Genomic DNA, 20,940 nt, shown 5'->3' on the forward strand with positions numbered 1-20,940 from the left:
AAACTCATGAGGTTGTTAGACTGCAATTACAGATGGCAATTACAATGTTCTGTTTGTCTTATGTTTAGTTCCTTGAAGATATCACCTTGTTCGTGTAGAAGCGTGCACACTTTGTAATAATATCTTATCAAATTTAGTAGAACAAACAGTAGATGAATAAATCCAGATTACTATTAAAATTGCTTGAAGGTGTTATAATGTTGAGATTATAATTTGAGCCAAACCTTAGTAATGTTTGAAGAGTGTGTTTTAATCTTCAATTGGGATGTGATAAATAATTTAAGAAATTGGCATGTAATAAGTAAAAGTTGGGGTGCCAACAGCAGCTCTTAAAAAAAAGAAACCATGCCCAGTTATTTCAAAAATAAGAATAAAATAAAAACATAAATTGCTAACTATAGAACCTATCACCAAAATACCCTTTTCCCTGATATGGGAAATGAAACTAAAAAAAAACCAAGTGATACATATATGTGGTTGTTTGAGGGATTTTTTATTAGTAAATTAGGTTAATGATAAGGAAGTCTAAAACTCAAACAAGGACTGAAAAGGATCTTCAACTTGATGCAATCAAGACTCATTAGTCAAAAATCTTATCCCAATAATTTGGGATCTTATTGTAATATATCATTAGCTGTCTAAATTCTCTTTTTTTGTCCAGAACTTCACATGGTACCAAAGGAAAAGGAGAAACAAACAGCCTAGTAAACTTCAACCTCGACCTACCGTCACATCTGTCTGTTACAATATTATAACATCCATAAAAAGCAAAGCTCAACACCCCCAACACTATAAATAGAAGATCAATCGAAGCTATCCATAACTATAACCAACAACCTTCAACAAACACTACTTTCTTCAGATATTCGTATCTGCTCATATCCTTTGAACCATAGCCTTGAAATTTCTCAAGCTGACTTGTGCCTTCTACTTGTTGCCTTGGCTACCTCCCCGATGTCCCATGCAAGCGATCCAGATATCACCTCGGACTTCATTGTTCCAGGGAACTCTAATGTTGTTAATGGGACATTCTTAACCCATCCAGAAATGCGTGGAATATTTAATACTGTTCCAGTAACCTTTAAGGTGACAAAAGCCAGCATGGCCAAGTTTCCAGTTCTCAATGGCCAAAACGTCTCATTTGCAGCACTTTAGTACCCTGCCTCACACCCACCCTCACTTTGTTGAGCTCCTGTTTGTTGGAAATTCTGATTCTAGTTTGTTGAAACAATGAATTAAAAGTAATAGTTTAATGTAAACAACTCGAAGAAATTGGAAGCACTTATCGGTGACTGAGGCAAGGAGAAGCCGCTGTTCTTAAAACCAATTTTGCCTTCTTAAGATTGAATCCTCAGTGTAGTTGGTTTCAGGCGTCCGGTTTCCAAGATTCAACAGTCACTATTTGCTAATTGTGCACTCGAAAATAGTAAATCTATGGCGAACTCGATTAGATCGAACTTTGCACAAGTAACAAGTTTGATGTGTGCACTCGGAAATAGCAGATCTACGGCGAACTGTGCACTCAGAAAGTTTGATATGTTTTTTATTTTTTTAAAACAAAAGGGAACAATCTAATTTTATAAGCAGTAATCCATCGGTCCACAACAGGCCCAATGGCTCACAATGTAAAGAAGACACGTCGTTTGGGCCTTGAGAAGCCCAAACAGTAAAAACATTAACTTGCAGATCAACGGTTGAGATAAAAACACAAACCAACAGTTGAGATTAAATAAAAGTTTAGCAAAAACATGCCTATCACGCGCACCCACGTGAGGCTTAAATTTTGAGATTTGCACCCCCCTGAGCGCATCGTATATGCACTAAGGTTTTCTGACGAGTTGGCCCCAAACACCATGGGCTACAGTCCCACGGTGCCTTGGGCCCCCATGTGCGCGCGAGGCCCAATCTCTATCTCTCACACACTCAAGCAATAAAGAGAGAGGGATCATATAAAAGTAGAGAACTTTCCTTATATTTACCCGATGTGGGACTAAAGAAAAAATAGTTGTCTTTACAACTTTTAAAACCAATAAAGTAAAAAGAATCTTTGACTTCAACTAAAACAAAAAAGGAAAAAGGAAAAAGTTCTTTTATGTTTCACCAAAAAAGGAAAATACTACTATTTTACAAGTAATACTCAAGAGGTCTTGAGTTCTAATCTTATCCTCAACATAATAAGAAATAAAAAATTATGAATTTTACAATAATCCCCTACAAATTCATAGTAAGAAGAAAAGGAATGCTGCTCGTACAAAGTGAAATACTAGATACTTAATATCAATGTCTTTTGGACTTAATCGATACTTAGTATAGATAAACAGAACTCACAAGGGCCTGGTGTAACTAAGTTACCTTTCCCTTTTAATTTAAGTTAACTATCATATCATACATATCTTTCTTTTTAAGACCGATCGAGTTCTTATGGTTTGACACTTTTCGGCCATGTGTCGAATCTTGACCTTTCATGAATGCTTTAGAATAAATGCCCATAGTATTCATAAGAAGCAGCTCCACTTCCACATTCACATAGGTAAGTCCATCAAGTGTGTTCTATGACTATTACACACCACCCAATAAGACTATGGAATATATTAAGAATTTTTGTTCATCCTTAACTCGTCATAGATAACCACTACTTAACACCATAGGAAAGGAACCAAGAATTTGTCAACTCTTTTTCACTAGTGCTTCATCAATTAGTTCAATGACTTGTTATTACCCATTGAATCTACTTCTTGGGATCTCCAGTCGTGTAGATTGGGTTTCCATCTCAGACTAATTATTTACATAGGCATTAGTCCCATTCCCTTCGATGATTTACTCACTAACCCTCTAGTTAATGGTTTTGTTAACGGATCTGTTAAATTGCTTTCTGACCTTACAAAGTCAATAGCAATCACTCCATTCGTTAATCATTGTCTGACCACATTATATCTAAGATGAATGTGTCTATTCTTACCATTGTATATATAGTTTTTAGCCTTGGCTATAGCAGCCTGACTATTACAGTGTATAAATACTGATGGCATTGGTTTTTCCCATAAAGGAATACTTATCAATAGATTTCTTAGCCATTTAGCCTCAGTTCCCGCTAACTCTGATTACATTGTAGATTTAGCTATACATGTCTACTTGGATGATTTCCAAGAGACAACCCCTCCACCTAGCATAAAAATATAACTACTAGTGGACTTGGATTCATCAGATTTTGAGATCCAGTTCGCATCACTGTACCCTTCTAACACATTTGAACTCCCACTAAAATGTAAGCCCATATCCATGGTTCCTCTTAAATATCTAAGAACTTTTACTAATGTTGTCCAATGGTCTCTACTAGGATTACTAGTGAACCTACTTAACACCCCCACAACAAAAGCTATATCTGTACGAGTACAATCATTAAATACATCAAACTTCTTATGATCCTAGCATATTCTTTTTGTGACACACTATCACCTCTATTATTTTTTAACTTCATGTTTGGATCTAAGGGAATCAAAACAGGTACACTCTCAAAGTGTCCAAACTTCTTTAAAACTTTTTCTACATAATGGCTTTGAGACAATACAAATCCTTCATTTTTTTTAACTATTTAAATCCCTAACATGACATCAACTTCTCATAAATCTTTCATCTCAAATTTGTATTTTTAGAAAGATTTAGTTTCCTTAATTATTTTTAGATTTGTTCCCAAAATCAACATATCATCTACGTACAAGCAAATGATTACAGCAGTTTTGCCACTAAATTTGCTATACACACACCTATCACAATCATTAAAAATATAACCACTAGTCTTTAACACAATCAAACTTCTCATGCCATTGTTTAGGTACTTGTTTTAGTCCATATAAGAACTTTACTAACCTACACACTTTATTCACTTGACTAAAAACTACACATCCTTCGAGTTGTAACATATAAATTTCTTCTTCTAAATCCCCGTTTAAGAATGTCTTTTTGACATCCATTTGGAAAACTATTAGTTTGTAAATGGTAGCTAAGGCTACTAAAACTCTAACAGTAACAATCCTAGTAACTGGAGAATACGTATCAAAGTAATATATCCCTTCCTTTTGTCTAAAGCCTTTAGATACCAACCTTACTTTAAACTTATCTATTGATCCATCTGATATTAATTTCTTTTTAAATAACCATTTGCATTCAATAGGTTTGGTGCCTTTAGGTAACTCCACTAATTCCCAAGTATGATTTAACATGATTGACTCTAATTCACTGTTAATGACTTCTTTCCAAAAAACAACATCATGAGGTGTCACTACTTCTTGATAAGATAACGGATCATCATCTACTAAATAAGTAAAGAAATCATCTCCTAGATTGATTTCTTTTCTAACTCTTTTACTCCTTCTACGCTTTATTTCATCTACTACATCACTAGGATCTATCTTTTTAGGAAAAGATTCAAGAATTGGCGTTTCTCCTTCTTTCACCATTTTTTTTTTGTCATTAGAACTTAAAGAAACTTTAATCTTCATAAGAAAAATATCCTCAAAAAATTTAGCATCCCTAGCTTCAATGATGACATTACTATCAATACCATCTTCATTAGATCTTAAGGTTAAGAATCTATATGAAGTATTACTTTCAAAATATCATAAAAATGCACAATCAACTGTTTTTAGGTCCTATCTTCCTCTTTTTGGTTTCTGGGTCCTATTTTACATAAATTCCCCCACACTTTTAAGTAACTTAAATTAGGTGCATAACCCTTCCAAAGCTCATAAGGAGTTTTTCCTAATTTCCTATGGAAATCTTATTAGTAAATATGCAGTCAATATAGCATCTCCCCAAATATTACTAAGCATTCCAAAGTTTATAAGTAAAGCATTTAACATTTCCTTTAAAGACTTGTTCTTCCTTTTCGCTATTCCATGTGACTCAGGTGAGTATGGAGGCGTGACTTCATGTATAATGCCATTTTGTTCACAAAAATGACTAAGGATATTAGAATCATATTCTTCTCTTCTATTAGATCTTAGTCTCTTAATCTTCCTATCTAATTGATTTTCTACTTCATTTTTATATTTTAGAAACATATCCTCTGCTTTATTTTTATTTCTAAGAAGATAAACTCTAGTAAGTCTAGAATAATCATCTATCAAAGTAATGTAATATCTTTTACCTCCTCTAAACTCAAGATTTCTAAAATCTCCAAGATCAGTATGAATAAGACTAAAAAGTTCTGAAGATGTTCTTGATATGTTATAGTGTATCTTATGTGTAAATTTTAATTCTACACAAATCTCGCATTTATCTAACTCCTTAATTTCAAAACTAGGTAAAATACCTAAGTTCTTCAATTTCTTTAATTTTCCTAAACTCATGTGACCTATTCTAGCATGCCATAAAGAAATTGACTCAACAAGATAAGCAGAAGCAAATGCAATTTCATTCATAATATTAAGTACAAACAAACCCCCATTACAATATCCTTTTCCTTGAAAGACCCCATTTTTAGTCAATACTAGTTTTTTCGACTCAAACACAAGTTTAATTCCAGCTTTATTTAAAAGAAACCCAGAAACAAGATTTCTTCTAATGGTAAGAACATGAAAAACATCTGTGAGTACTAGCATCTTCCCGGAAGTCAGCTTAATGATCACTTTGCCTTTTCCAACAACCTGAGATGTTCTTGAGTCTTCTAAATAAATTACTTCGTCTCCCACAGAATTGTAGGAAGTAAACATCTCCCTGTTTTCACATACATACCTTGTAGCACCAGTGTCAATTGCCTACTCTTTAGGGTTTTCCACAAGATTGACTTCAGAGAGAACTGCAATAATAGTGTCATTATTAATTTCAGTTAGATTTACATGATTCCCTTTAGATTTTTTCTTGGTTTTTTTGAATCTGCACTCAGCTGCATGATGATCAAGTTTAATACACACGAAACAACTGCCTTTTAACTTCTTGAAGCCAACAATATTCTTTGTCCTTGGTTCCTCTTTTTTAAACACTTTCTTAAGTTTGAACCTTTTGATTGAGAATCTTCTTCTATGAGATTGGCTTTGGTGACAACTTGTTTAATCTTACCATTTTTCTCTCTTTGTCTACTAGTGTCTTTTATGTTAATGTGGACAATGAGATTTTCAAGAAATTTATCTTTCTTTTTCTGCCTCAAATTAGTCTTGTATTCATTCTAGTTTTCGGGAAGTTTCTCAATTAGAGATGACACTACAAACTGTTTTGGTAATTTAATGCCTTCATACATCAACTCATGAATAATATTTTGAAATTCATTCACTTGGTCAACAATTGACTTCCCATCAACAATTAAAAATTATAGGAATGTTTTAACTACATATTTTTTGACACCTGCATTTTCTATTACATATTTCTTTTATAATGCCCCCCACAATTCTATAGAAGTCCCATACACACAATAAATAACACACAAAGTGTTTACAAGATAAGATAAAATATATGTAGACACCTTGATTTGAATGGGCCCTCACTCGAAAGGGCCCAAAAATAGTAATGCTCCAATAAATTTGTCCAACAGGCCTTGATGACCCGAATCATCAATCTTCGCCAAAATCAAGGCCTCTAACACCTCTCAATGGGTTAGTAGGTGTGGCGCCCCGCCGGACGCTAACACAAATCCCCATGTCAGATCTCAAGGTATTATGTAGCACCTCGAAATTTCGGCATGGTCTCCTCTGTTTATGTTAGCATTCCAAGGCGTTCAACCTGCACCTGATAAACGACATACAATCCTGCATATAATAAACAAAATATAATACTAGCGGAAGCCAGTATACGTCTAATAATGTTCGATAGATCAGAGTGCGCAAGAATAACCAGGATACAGGATTATACAAAATTTCTCACTCTAACAGAAATCCTAACACTCAGAACAACATGTATAATACTCTCGGATAAATCGACACCACTAGGGGTAATAACCCCAATACTAGCCAAGTGACGAACTCTGGCTGTCTATCTGACCCACCAGATGATTCTCACTCGTGCTCTATATCTGTCTCGCCAAACTTCGGATCTGAAACTAAAAAATGAAGAAAGAAAGGATGAGTAACAAGGGTTACCCAGTAAGGAAGCAACAATTTCTGCCAATAATCTCTCCTAACATGAACGAATAAACATACTGAATCATTTTAAAATAAACAAAATTTTACAGAAGAAAACTACGATTAACTGGTACATATAGCCAGGGATGAGCAACTAAACATTTTAAAACTCACATTACATCGATTAGCAGTACTCGCTATAACATTCTCTTTTTATACAAATCTAATTGATCAAATGGAAACAATAAACATGTATTTCATTTTATATATCAAAGTAAAGCAGCAGATACATAATACACAATGGTGGAGTATTGGAATTAGAGTGTTGGGATTCACGACTGGATCGCTCCCAGTCGGGACATGATGTTACAATTTCTCTCTGGCTTTTAGTTCCTGATTTTGTGGCCGGTCGCTGCCCTTACCACGTTTGGTTGACCATTTATCCGGCTCAGGCTGGCCGTTTGACGTGACCGTAAGCAATGGGTCTCTTTTCGATGTGTCAGAACGTTCGACTACTATAGATTGTTAGTGATCACTGACCAATCATCTTCGTCTATGCCTATCAGGCGTGCATGTGTTCCCAAATATACAAACCATTCGTATACGACCACCTTTACATTACAAGTTCACTGGTAAAGATAGAGAGGAATATCCCGGATTCCAGTTGTGACTCCACTCTCATACGCGTCCCATACCACGTATGAGTTTGGTGGTCCCTACCGTACATCCCAGGATAGTACATTACTCCGGATGATATGACGCACTATCCCTTCAGGCATTCACAAACTCTTTAACAGCTCACAAAATAGCTACATATATATATATTATTTTCATTTGAAAACAAAAGAGAAATTAACAATACAAGGTTGAGAATAGATATCCAGTTTCCTACCATGCAAGTGTGGCCACCCGGCCTAAAATAAATAACATAACGGAGCGCCTCGCGCTAACAGAAAGGAAATAAACATGCAACCAATAATATTATCCCTAGATATCTGTTCACCAACCTACACACAACACAACAACGTAAAATGCAGACATCACCCCTCGGGTGTGACTCTGACATTTTACCGTTTCATACCATTTTCTCTTTTTTTTCGATTTTTACAATTTTCAATCTCTTCAATAAAACATCCATTTTCTGATATTCATCAACTCAATATGAGTTCATTGAATATTAAATCACATTTTCCAATTAAAGAATTATTTTTATCAATAATATCGAAAAAGAAAATAAATTTTATATCAAAACGGGGTCCGAACAGTGCACAAGACCCAATTTATGGAAATAACCCATTAAAATACCCTACCCACGTATAATTTGTTAAAAATACAAGTAAACATATCAATCATGCAATTTCTGGCGTGAATTTTTCAAATAACAAAATAATTCTATATTTTAGAAATACATCCAAATTTTTTTGATAAAATCCTAAATGCAATTTTCACAATCTACGATTACTAATAGAAATTGAGAGTTCCTTACAATTTCTAGGCGAAAGGATCGAAGCGTGTGCACGAAAATCGAGGCGATCAGCGCGGAAATCGAGACGATCGGCACAGAAATCGAGACGGATCGAACTTCAAAGTGGCCTATTTTCGAAACCGACCTGGTGGTTTCGAAGATCTCGATGTGCTTGTCTCTTCTCCCTTCTACGGCGAAAGACGGTTTGACCCCGAAACCGATGAAAATCGAGGTCGAAGTTACGAAATCTCCGTATAAAAATACGGCTGATTTTTGACTATACGGAGTGAAAAAGACGAGAAAACGAAAGGAATTTGGGTGGGTTATGTAGAGAATGAGGCTGCGGACGTTTCTCCCTTCTGCGTCGGAAAGCGATTTGATCCCGAAAAGGACGAAATCCGCGGTCAAAGTTTCGAAATTTCCGTATCCAAATACGGCTGATTTTTGACGATATCGGGTGAAATAGAAAGTGAAACGAAGAAAGGTTGGGTGGGTTTTGTAGAGAACGTAGCTGCGGATCTTTTTCTCTTCTGCGGCGATCGTCGAAAGTGGACCGTTTGCGAGAGATCTGAGGTGGAAAATCGGAAGAAATCGAATTTTTTTTTTTTTATTTGGCTCGGCTGTAATGACGCGTTGGGGAAGATGAGTTATATAAAAAAAAATTAAAAATATTATTTAAATAATATTTGGGACGAATTCGGTATTTCGCCTATTGTTTTGATCGATGATAACTTGGTCATTCGGTCTCCAAAACTGACAAACGAATACTCTATTTCGCCTAATTTTTCGTTCCGGATCTAATGGTATAGTCAATTTCTACAAATTATATCTCCATCAAAAATTTACATTTTTGGCCTGACGTGACCCCTAAACTTGATGTCGTTTTCGTTTTTGGCGATAATTCGACTTCCTGATGTCCAAAAATGACAAATAAATAGTCTATGTTGAATAATTTTTCGTTATGAACCCAATGGTATGATCAAATTTTAAAAATTATTACTCCAACAAAAAGTTACTATTTTAGCCTGGTCCGACCCGGTAATCGAGGATTTTACAACTTTTATATTTGGACTCGCATTTGAGCGTGCTTACAGGCTAAACTATGTTTTTCGATCATTTTGAATCTAATGGTGAGGTCAGATTCTATTAAAAATGATCAAAATAAGGTCCCACAGTTTTACCCTAAGTCCCACTTTCAAGATTTTCTTAAAATTCCACTATTTATTTTTTCCTCGAGATAAGAATTAAAAATTCGGGGTTTTACAGTAGGTCCACTAAAAGGATTCGGCACACTCCCATCTACCCTGGCTCATTTGAGATACCAATTTTCCAACAAAATAGGCCAACGGGCCTCAAGGGCCCAAAACGTTAAAAATGGCAATTTTGAGTAAATCAATGCCCTAAGACCTCCCAATGGTCTAAGGGGCCCATAAGAAGGGGTGCGACCCATCCCACATGTGTCCAACATCACCGCTCCATGTTCACATCCAAAAAAAATCGAAAAAATTTTCCAACGGGCCCAAAAAGCCCAAATTGCCACACACGTGGCATTTTTTTCAAATCAATAACTTCAAGAAAAAAATTAAAAAATTAAAAAGGCGAGACTTGGGAGACCTACCCTTCATCTATCATCCACCACTCCGCCTTGAAATCCTCAAAAATCTTAAACCCACCTAAGGCCCACAAGGCCTCAACTCTTTCCTAAACCCATTTCCCAACCCTATCCTTGACCCAAAATCAACTCCACACCACCTAAACCTAAAACCAACCTACCCTCAAAAATCCCAATCCAAAACAAGCCCTATCCAAGTTAATATAACCCACAACCTTCCTAAACCCAAGCCCAACACTTAAAAGCCCACTAACTATTACCCATACCCAACTCATTATCTAACCCATAACCTTAACCCATTATCCATTACCCACATCAACCAATCAACCCTTCAACATCAAAAGATGACACTTGTCATCACCACCATTCACCTCCCTCATCCAATCACCCACTCCCATCACCATCCTCTAAACAACTCATCTAACCCATCTCACCTCTCTCCATACCCTACCCTAACCTAACCTATCCCCATCCTCTAACATCATCAACCACCCACATCTCCACCCATACCCTAATCCATCACCATTATCTAACATCATCACCACTGTAGACATGAAATGTTCGTCATGAACCTCAATGCCACATTGTTTGGAGTCGTCACCATTCTTTTTTGGAAATGGGTGTGAATGGGCATCCGAATTGATTTTTTTGAAAACCATTTTTCCATAGCATTGTAGTGACTCTCATATGTTAGAAAGGGCAAGGTCTACCTAAGATCTAGGTAAGGAGGTCCGGTTAGAGGATGGGGAAGGTGTTAAGCACCCCATCCTCTCCACCAAAGGTTGTTACCTTGCTTGGTCATTTTATTTTATAAAAATCTTAAGAAAATAAATACTAAAATGTATGAAAATGCATGATAAGGGTGGTGTGTGCATTGAGTGAAATGTCCCCTTAATAAAGGGTTTTGATTTTCAACATGACATTAGGGGCATTCTATGGAAAAGAATGACCCATGTAGTCACATTAAATTTATAAATATGAATGTAGGTTTGAGCTTTTAGAGAGACTCCATGATGGAGTTCCCTTGAGGCCACAACCTTGATGCATGTATGCATGGTTAGAAACTTAGTATTTCACCCCATCAAGAGGGTGACACATTTCTTCATCATTGCCATGCATAGGTGAGTGTGTGCATTGTGTACAATATGATACATGATTGAGGTGAAAAGGGGCTTCAACCCCCATCTTTTCGATCGAACCTTAGTCCAATCTACCGGGGATGGGAGAAGGTATACATTACATCCTAAAGGATTTCTAAAAAAGAAATTAAAGTAGAGGGTTAGAAGAAGAAGATGCAAGCTTCAAACTAAATAAACTACTTATTGACCTCACATTGTCCCTTGGTGAACTTGAACCTTGAAAAGTAGGCTTGATAGTTGAATGAGATGGTTGATGGTTGAGTTGAAGTTTAGAAGATGAGAGAATAAGTAGAGATTTTGGTAGAATTTTAGGTTGAGAGATGGGGGCTTTAGAGCATGAATTGTTCTTAGAAAATGAAGGTATTTATAGAGTTTTTGGAGAACTTTTGGGGATAAAGTGGTCCAACCCTAAAAATAAAAAAAATGGACATGAGATTTATGTTATTTATTTTTGGATTTTTCATTTGTATGAGGGTAAAGATGACATTTGTGAAGAAATCCTAAAAGATTCTTTGATCTTTGGTTTTTTGATAAATAGAGGTGAGAGAGCAAAAGTACTTTTAGGAGGGTGAATAAGGGAGTGACATGTGTAAAGGTGGAGTGATAGGTAAAAAGTAGATCTTGGTTCATTTGTAAATAACAAATAAAGTAAGGGTGTATGTATATATTTGAAATGGACCAATGGGAGAACACAAATACTTTTGGAAGGGTGAGTAGGAGAATGACATGTGTAAAGGTGGAATGGTAGGTAAAAAGTAGATCTTGGTTCATTTGTAAATAACAAATAAAGCAAGGGTGGAAGTATAATTTTGAAATGGACTAATGGGAGAACTCCATGTATGTACTTGAAGATTCCCACCTTTTGAGGGGATGATTGGAAGTTTTCTCAACTTTATAAATTATTACCAAAGACTCAAGAACCTTTTTTATTTGACCAACCTTTTTGGGAAGGGCATTCTTGAATTTTCACAAGGAAGAGTTGACTCTCCAATTAGATAATGCATTGGGTATTGGGGGCTTATGAGATATCAACATGTGTCATCTCTTGAGGGGGTGTGAAAGAATGGACTTGGTATTGGACTTAGGTAATGGACTTGGGTTATGGACTATGGGCTTTAAGGATGGGCTAAAAGAATGGACTTGAATTTGGGTTAGAAGGTAGGCTTTGTCTTGGGCTTAGGTTGGATTAGGAAATGGACCTTAGTTGTGGTATAGGTGATGGGGCGGTAAATGGAGAACGGTTACGGATCCGGATTGGAATATAAAGGTGAAGCGGATTTAGACCGGGTTAGGGACAAGGTTGAGTATGCAAAATTATGTGGTATGATGCATGTATACATGTATGCATGAAAAATGATGACACGTGGCAATGCGGGTTCGTCGAAAATCTTGAGTTCTAAATTGGAATCAATTCGAAAAAATTCGGATTTTTCTAATGGGTTCGTGCAAATTGGGGTGTCTACAACCACCCATACATTTACCCATCATCTTCCTTAAAACACTCCAATAAAATCAACTCAACCCATACTTCATTCATCATCAATCAACTAACCCATTTCTCTTTCTCTAATCAAACAACCCCCATCAACCAATCAACCAATCTCACTCCTCACCCTCTCATCATGATTGCCACATGGCATCATCTCCTTTATTCTCCCAAAAACCAACCAACCAATCTCTTACATTACCTATCCTTCCACCTTACCCTTTTCATCAACCTAACACTCCTCTCCTAAACAACTCTTTTACACTCCCACTCCTCCCATCAATCATCACTCATCTCATCCCACCCAACACTCTACCCAAATGGATTTGGGTAGCATCAATTTCATTCTTTACGAAATTACCCCTAAATTTACTATAAATTTCATACCCTCATCTCTAAAAATCATGCCATTCTCTATCCTCTCAACTCTTCACCCCATTATACCCCCAAACCCCCTCCAAACATCTATAAATACCTCCCCTCTCATCCCAAAAAGGGTTACCAAGTCTCATTAAGAAAAATTATCTTCTCTACTCACCACTACTACTCTCCTATATCACCTTCTAAAATGATATGACTCCCACACTTCACTAAGGACTTAAGAAGATCTAGAAGAAGAAGAAAGAAGAACATTGAAGATTCAAGGTGGGTTCAAGACCCCCCCTCCCCTCTTTCTCTCTAATCTTCTTCTCTCCCCTCTCCTACCATCCCTTTTCTTTTCATTTTATTTTAAACAAGTTGAATATGAATGGACCCCAAGGCTAATGGTCCAAAAGGGTCATTTCCATTAATGAAATGACCCTATGATCAAGCCGAAAATGAATCCCTATCTAGGGTACAAAACACACACACACATGGCACTTTGTTTTTTTTAATTTTTAAATCAAAACGGCCGAGTTATTTGAGGTTACCGCCACGTGGTGGGGAGAAAGGGGTGCTTAACACCTTCCCTTTTCTCCAACCGAGTCGCTTACCCGAACCTCACGGTTTGACCACCCCTTATCCATTGTGAGTCACTAAAATGTCAAAAATACCATTTTTTGAAAAATGTATCTCGGGTGACCATTCACACCCACTTCCAACTTGAATGGTGGCGACTCCAATATTTAGTAGTTGTGGCCGTCGTAATGACGAAAACCACGTAGTTACAATATAATTCCTACAAAATTCCATCTGTTTTGATCCAATTCTACAGATTAGGGTTTGTTTCTGTAGGTTTTTCTATTTTGAGTATGAGCAGTACATTAAGGGCTTCAAGGAAAAAGAGCATTTTTTGGCTCCATCTTCTGTAAAAAATTTTATGAAAGGGTTTTGGTTTCAACAAGTCAAGTTTCACATGTTCGGGTTTGAAATCCATGTTTCAAAGTTCAGAAACAAAAATAGGATATAGGTAAAATTTGGTTTTAAGATTGTTGAAAATTCTTATTCTGATTTGTTGAAACAATGAATTAAAAGCAACAGAATAATGTAAACAACTCAAAGAAATTGGAAGAACTTATTGGTGACTAAGGCATGGAGAAGTCGCTATCCTTAAAATCAATTTCGCCCCCTTAGGATTGAATCCTCAATGTAGTCAGTTTCAGGTGTCTGATTTCCAAGATTCAACAATCACTGTCTATTAACCGTGCACTCGAAAATAGCAGATCTACGATGAGTTCGATTATATCGAACTTTGCACAAGCAGCAAACTTTTGTATCGGAGAGAAAAAGAGAGATCAGAAAGTTTGATGTTTTTTTCTTTTTTTAGAACAAAGGGGAACAATCTAATTTTATAAGCAGTAATCCATCGGTCCACAACAGGCCCAACGGTTCACAATGTAATGAAGACACGTCATTTGGGCCTTAAGAATACCAAACGGTAAAAACATTAACTCGCAGATCAATGATTGTGATAAAAACACAAACCAACGGTTGAGATTAAATAAAAGTTTAGCATAATCGGGCCTATCACGTGAGGCTTAAATTTCGAGATTTGCACCCCCCTACGGGCATCGTATGCGCACTAAGATTTTCTGACAGGTTGGCCCCAAACACCATGGGCTGTAGTCCCACCGTGCCTTGGGCCCCCATGTGCGCACGAGGCCCAGTTTTTCGAGCAATAAAGAAAGAGGGATTATATAAAAGTTGAGAACTTTCCTTGTATTTACCCGATGTGGGACTAAAGAAAGAAGAGTTGTCTTTACAACTTTCAAAATCAATAAAGTAAAGAGAATCTTTGACTTCAACTAAAACAAAAAAGGAAAAAGTTCTTTTATGTTTCACCAAAAAAGGAAAATACTACTCTTTTACAAGTAACACTCAAGAGATCTTGAGTTCAAATCTTATCCTCAACATAATAAGAATAAAAAACTATGAATTTTACAGTACTATTCGTCATGGCAGGCATCCTTGAAGTTGGAGTCATCGACACCACTAACATGCTTTACACTCAAACACTCCAACTAGGAGACACATTTGTGTTTCCAAAGGGACTTGTGCACTATCAATACAATGCCAATGCAACGGTACCAGCTACTGCCATTTCTGCTTTTGGTAGTGCAAATGCCGGAACCGTGTTAGTTCCTAGCACTGTGTTTTCTACTGGCATTGATGATGGCATCCTTGCGAAGGCTTTCAAAACTGATGTACCCACCATTCAGAAGATCAAGGCTGGTCTTGCTCCCAAGGCCTAAATTTCCAGATCCTCTCTCGCTTCCATATAAGAGCCAGCCTATTTTTACAATTATTTTGTTTTTTGTTTATTTTTTGTTATGTGTTCACAACTTCGCATTGCTATTTGATTCAGTATTATTTAACTAATAATGAGGTAAGCGGTCAATGATTCTTACGAAGTTTGAAACTCTAGGAGTGAACAACATATCAGTTTTAAAAATCGAACCGACCTATTAGACCAGACCCGTTAGCTTCTACGAGTTGAGTCAACCAAAAATACCCAATTTTTTAAAATCAATTGGCATGTCTAGTTCAACTAGTTTAACCAGTGACTCAACTGGGTTTGTGAAAGGGCCAGTCCAACTTTTGGGTAATTATTATATACCCCTTTACAATTTGGTGAATATTTGAGATTCCCTTGTCTTTTGAAATCGATGCTATGACCCATTGACCTAAGTTCTTCTCTTATAAACAAATGGAAAATGATCAAACTTTGTAAAATTGTAGTTAATAGGCACAAATGGATTGCTACATTGGTAAAATTACACTACAACCCCATAAAATTCATGCTTAGACCAGATTTAAAATAAATAAAACATATGTTTTTTTTTTTTTTCTTAATCCATGCTTTGAAAATTAACAACCACTAAACTCTTAAATTTCGAATTCAAACCCAAATCCAAATCCAACTGTGAAAAAATTTCAATTCTTTTTTTTTTCTATAAGTTTTTTTTTTGAAAGGTGAGGGTGGTGATAAGCGGCCCCTAACCCACAGGAATAAATAACTTACAATTGTTCATAGAATTTGCCTAAGGCATCTTCATTGATAATAATATGCAATTGGCTCATGCGGGAGTAAAATAGCTCTCTAAGTAGATGGGAGCCAAGAAGCTAAGGGATCAGCCACTCGGTTAGACAAAGGAAAATCTGATATCTTGGAATAGGCCTTATGGAAGAAGGCGGTGTTTAGTACTCCCAGGACTCAAAATCTTGTAATCTAATTGTTGTGGCATTGTATCATGTTTTTGAAGTTGAAGTTACTAGATTTTGGGAAGAAACCAAAAAAACACTTACTAAATATTTAATTTTGGGTATGACTAGTTTGACCCAACGGTTGGACTGACCTGGTTAATCATATGGGTCAATGACCAGTCCGATTTTTAAAACATTGGAACATATTATGACATTCTGTATAATTGAGTTATTGGAGCTGTTAACTTCTATTTTATTTTTAAATTCTTGCTCATGCCCATGGTTATGGTCTCCTTCAGTGTTTGTCATCTCAAGAAAAAGGAACCTTCCAATCTCTTGCTTTCGGGTTCAGAATCAGGAAGACTTTAGCTAAGACTTGGTTTTAGGAGATCTCTTAACGATTGGGGGATGTCGGAGATTGCAAGTTTGTTAAAGTGCCTAGACAGTGTTCCTTTGGGGACAGATCTAGAGGATGAAAGGTGGTGGGACACTGATAGTAAGGGTTTGTTTTCCATTAGTGAGTTCTATAAGACTTTGGACAGGTCAGAGTATCTTTCCTTTCCTCATATAGTGGTGTGGGGTCCAAGGATGCAGATCAAAGATGGAAATCATTGTAATATTTTGAACCATTCATGAACATCACAACAAATACGATTAAGACATTTATGGCGCCCACGTAAATAAGTAGCTGTGCAGCAACTACAAAATGCGAGTTGCCCTCAAAGGTGGCTTTTTTTATGTGTGTGCTCAAACAAAAGTGAGCATGATCAGATGATAACATCCCTTGAATCTATATGTGAATTTCTCTGTATCTTCACCGGAATATTTGAACCATCCAAAAATTATGGAATATTATCAACTTGAATTTCGATAATTTATGTTTGTGTTTATTCAGAAGTAGGAGAAACATATAAAATTAGTATAATAAACGTGCAATGATTCTGATAGAATGATTGGAACCATCACACATGATTGTGTCAATAGATAAACTTTATTAGTAGTACATCTTGAAAGAGTGAACGATAATAACTCACTTCAAGAAAGTTGAGGCAACAATGGTAAGATCAAATAGTGAGGAGCTCTAATTCTGGCTTTGATTGCAAATCCAGCCTTGATCACTTTAATGGTGGCGACATCAGTCTTGAATGACATCGCTAAGATGGTGTCATCACTACCTGTCGTAAAGACAGTATTGGGATTTGGGAACCGATACTGTTCAAGCATTTGCACTACCGAACGCGGAGACTGCAATGGCAAAGTTCTTAGCATCTGCATTGGTACACTTTTTTTGTTGACCAAAAATATCCTTCTTTTTCCAACATATTCCTTTTATATCCATTTGCTTCTTCAACTTCTCAACGATTGCGCCTCTTCAATGTTTGTCTCTTCGACTTCTCCTCAACGTGGGTTACATTTTATGCAGAAACCCCACTACCATAATTGGATTCAAAAGAAGGGTTGGGGAAACCCCTCTTAATAAGGAGAGGTCTTTTTCTCCAAGATACTCCCTCTCTCTCACTTGAAATTAACGATAATGGTTTGTTCTCTAACTCTTTTTTCTTTCCTCTATTTCTAAGATCTTTAGATATTCAAAAGATCATTGAGAAATCTCAAATTTGATATTTTTGCATTGACAGATTCTCATTTGTTCGCCAATCACTTTGTTTAATATTTGTGAGTTTCAAATTTGAATTTGTTTTCTTCAATTCCAAGCTTTCTTTGTTCTTAATCTCTTCCAAGTTGGTATCGATTGGTGGTAGAAGTTGCAATTTTTGTTGTTTTATCATCATGATTATGCATAAATATCTGATTTTAGGGTTTCATTGATTGGAAGAAATTTAGGCTTGGGTTTTCTTCTTTTGAGACCATAACTATCAGGTTCGTCTGCTTTGCAAATTTGTTAATTTTTGTTAAGATACTTAGGCATTTCAATGTATGTGGAGGAATTAGTGTGCAAAAATCCAATTTTATCTAATTTTGTATTTGTGTTTAAGCAAACTATTTTCCCCCCAACAATATTTGCTATCCACTATTATGAAAAGTTCGATCAATTAAGTCGGAGACATCTGAAAAATGGGGAAGGAATCTTCCAATGGAGGGCAACAGTCAAAGTGGAAGAAACCTCCAATACCATCTTCTTTGAGAAATTCCAAATTCTACTAGGTATAATTCACTGCTTGATGTGTTTATTTAATTTTTGGAAGGGTTTTGTGGAGAGCTTGTAACTTAAAACTTTTTTTCCTGATTTCCCAAAATTTGGGATTTAAAAGATTAATAAAACCAATTTTAACTTGTGGAGAATTGATGATTATGAGATTCATCGCTCTTCTACTGGCAATCACACAAAGACCCATTTCGAAAATCTGTATATCCAATAAATTTGTAGACACCATGCTTCCTTGTTGTAAATTCTACATAAAAAAGGACAAATTAGGAGAATTTGTGCATCTAAAGACGGGAAGCTCTAGGAAACTATTTTTAGGTACTAGATGATATGTAATATGTAGATAACGAATAGTGAACAAAACAGAAATTAGCTGTTGGTAACACTGCAGCATATGACCATTAATTGTACTCCTAAAGTATTTAGCCAAGGTTCATCTTTGAAAAGGGGCTCCCCATTTTCACTTTGGCTTTCTATTTCTCTCTTAAGCTTTAGAGTGCTTTGAGGTAAAGTTAAAAAAAACTCATTCTTCTTTCTTATTTGGGTTATAGGATATTTGGTAAGCTGGACTTGAACCCACGACCTTGAGGTTACCTTGCAAGCTATGGGTCTAATCCCAAGGTTCTTAAAATATTAATTTATTTGAAGCTTCAATCTGATTCATCAGAGAAATATTCTCTTTCAAATTTTTATCCTTGTTTCTTGATTGCAAGCTATTGTTTGAATTGTTTTTTATCATTGATCCGTTTTTATTTCTTGGTCCTTCTTGTAAATGAAATAGCAAGGTGTAAAATGAGTGGGTCTTGTATTTATCAAAAAACAACTGCTTATTTTTTCATAAAGAAAAATTATCAAAAGTATTCAGTCTCAACTTCTTCCATTAACGTTTTTTTTTTTTTTTTTCTTGATCTGCTCTTTGGGATTTTGGATCATTTTCTTACAAATCTAGAGTGTTTCGCTGGTCGATTACTGTTCTCTTATTTATTTTCTCCCCAAATTTTATTTTATTTTATTTTTTGTTTATGTACTTAGGATTTTTATTCCAAGATTCTAGGCAAAGATAGGTTGAGTCACTAAGTGTTTCCCTTATTTTTCTTTTATATTTTCCTGATTTCTACCAGATCAAATGTATTTTTTTCATTTTTGGAGAGTTATAGTTGTCACAATGTACCCACTCATCGTTGTCATTAGCTGATATTGGATATGGTTTGAAATGAACTGAAATAATAATGATCAACCTATGCAAGTAATCTGTTTTGTATGTCATCATATTTGTCCTTGTTTATATTGTATTTGATTCTTTTTCATTTATTTATTTATTATGCCTTTGTTTAACACACTAAAAGCTGGACACATATACTTTCAATAAAGAAATCACATGATTGTAGTGAGTAAGGATAGAGATCCATCTACATAACAAAATGTCTCACATGAGATTTCTATTAGTTGGTTTTGAGCTGAATTTGCTAGCATCAATTTAAAAACAAGGGTAGGTCATTTTTCAATAATTGATTAGAGAAAGGGACATTTCATCAGTTTGGAAACATAGGTATATCCAATATTCACAAGATCTGGGAGGTTATGTTAAATCACCAAAAACTTTTCAGATATTGGATCCAAAATTTATTCATTATATGTACTTGGAAAAGTTAAGACAAAAAATAAAAAAAATAAACAAGTGAAAAAAATAAAAATATGAACCTATCAATTTGGGAGTAGAATGCACCACTAATACAAAGATGTACTATTCATTTCAAGGTATCTTATCTCAAAAATAAAAGAATTCTTAGCCAGTCCTATAATAAAGATTAAAAGACCACATGGATGACATGTAAATCTCATCAACTGTATTTGTAGTGCACTTGTGGTACTAAGATCCTAGAATGGTCTTTGTGAACAAAGTTGGTTGTTTAATTTGCGAGTTTCTAAAAATTATAAAATTTATAAATTTATAATTCTTTGCAACAGTTGATTTTGAGACTATTTGTACAAGGGCATATAAAATTCCATTGATTTGCACCATACTTAGGCAATCAAGCACCTACAAAATTTGTTATTTTGCAAAGGGGCAACCAAGCACCAAGAGGGCTACAAATTTTTGTTTTGGGGGATTTTTCAATGATACAAAGCAGGACCTTATATGGAAAATCGATATTGGGTTGGTAAGTAGTTTAGTTGGTTCTTTTTGTACTACTTATGTTGGTCTTCTTGGACCCTTAATCCTTTTGTATTTGATTTATGTTCTAATTAATTCTACACTTAGAAAAATAATGAATTAGGAAAAAATGATCTAGCAAACATAAGCAAGACATCAGTATTCTCATGGCCTACTCAACAGACTGTGAAGATGTTCAGCAAATATGCTTAGTGGGGCACTCGAGGTGAGATATTTACATTG

At 35.6% G+C, this 20,940-nt stretch overlaps 1 pseudogene; it reads left to right on the plus strand.

Moving 5' to 3' along the window:
- Nucleotides 1-32: 32 nt before the first annotated feature.
- On the plus strand, nucleotides 33-15,426 carry LOC147396280 (putative germin-like protein 9-2; annotated as a pseudogene).
- The last annotated feature ends 5,514 nt before the right edge of the window (nucleotides 15,427-20,940 follow it).

The sequence above is a fragment of the Akebia trifoliata genome, chromosome 8 (genome assembly GCF_017979445.1).
Source record: "Akebia trifoliata isolate Shusen 1 chromosome 8, ASM1797944v1, whole genome shotgun sequence".
In the NCBI taxonomy this organism is placed as follows: Eukaryota; Viridiplantae; Streptophyta; class Magnoliopsida; order Ranunculales; family Lardizabalaceae; genus Akebia; species Akebia trifoliata.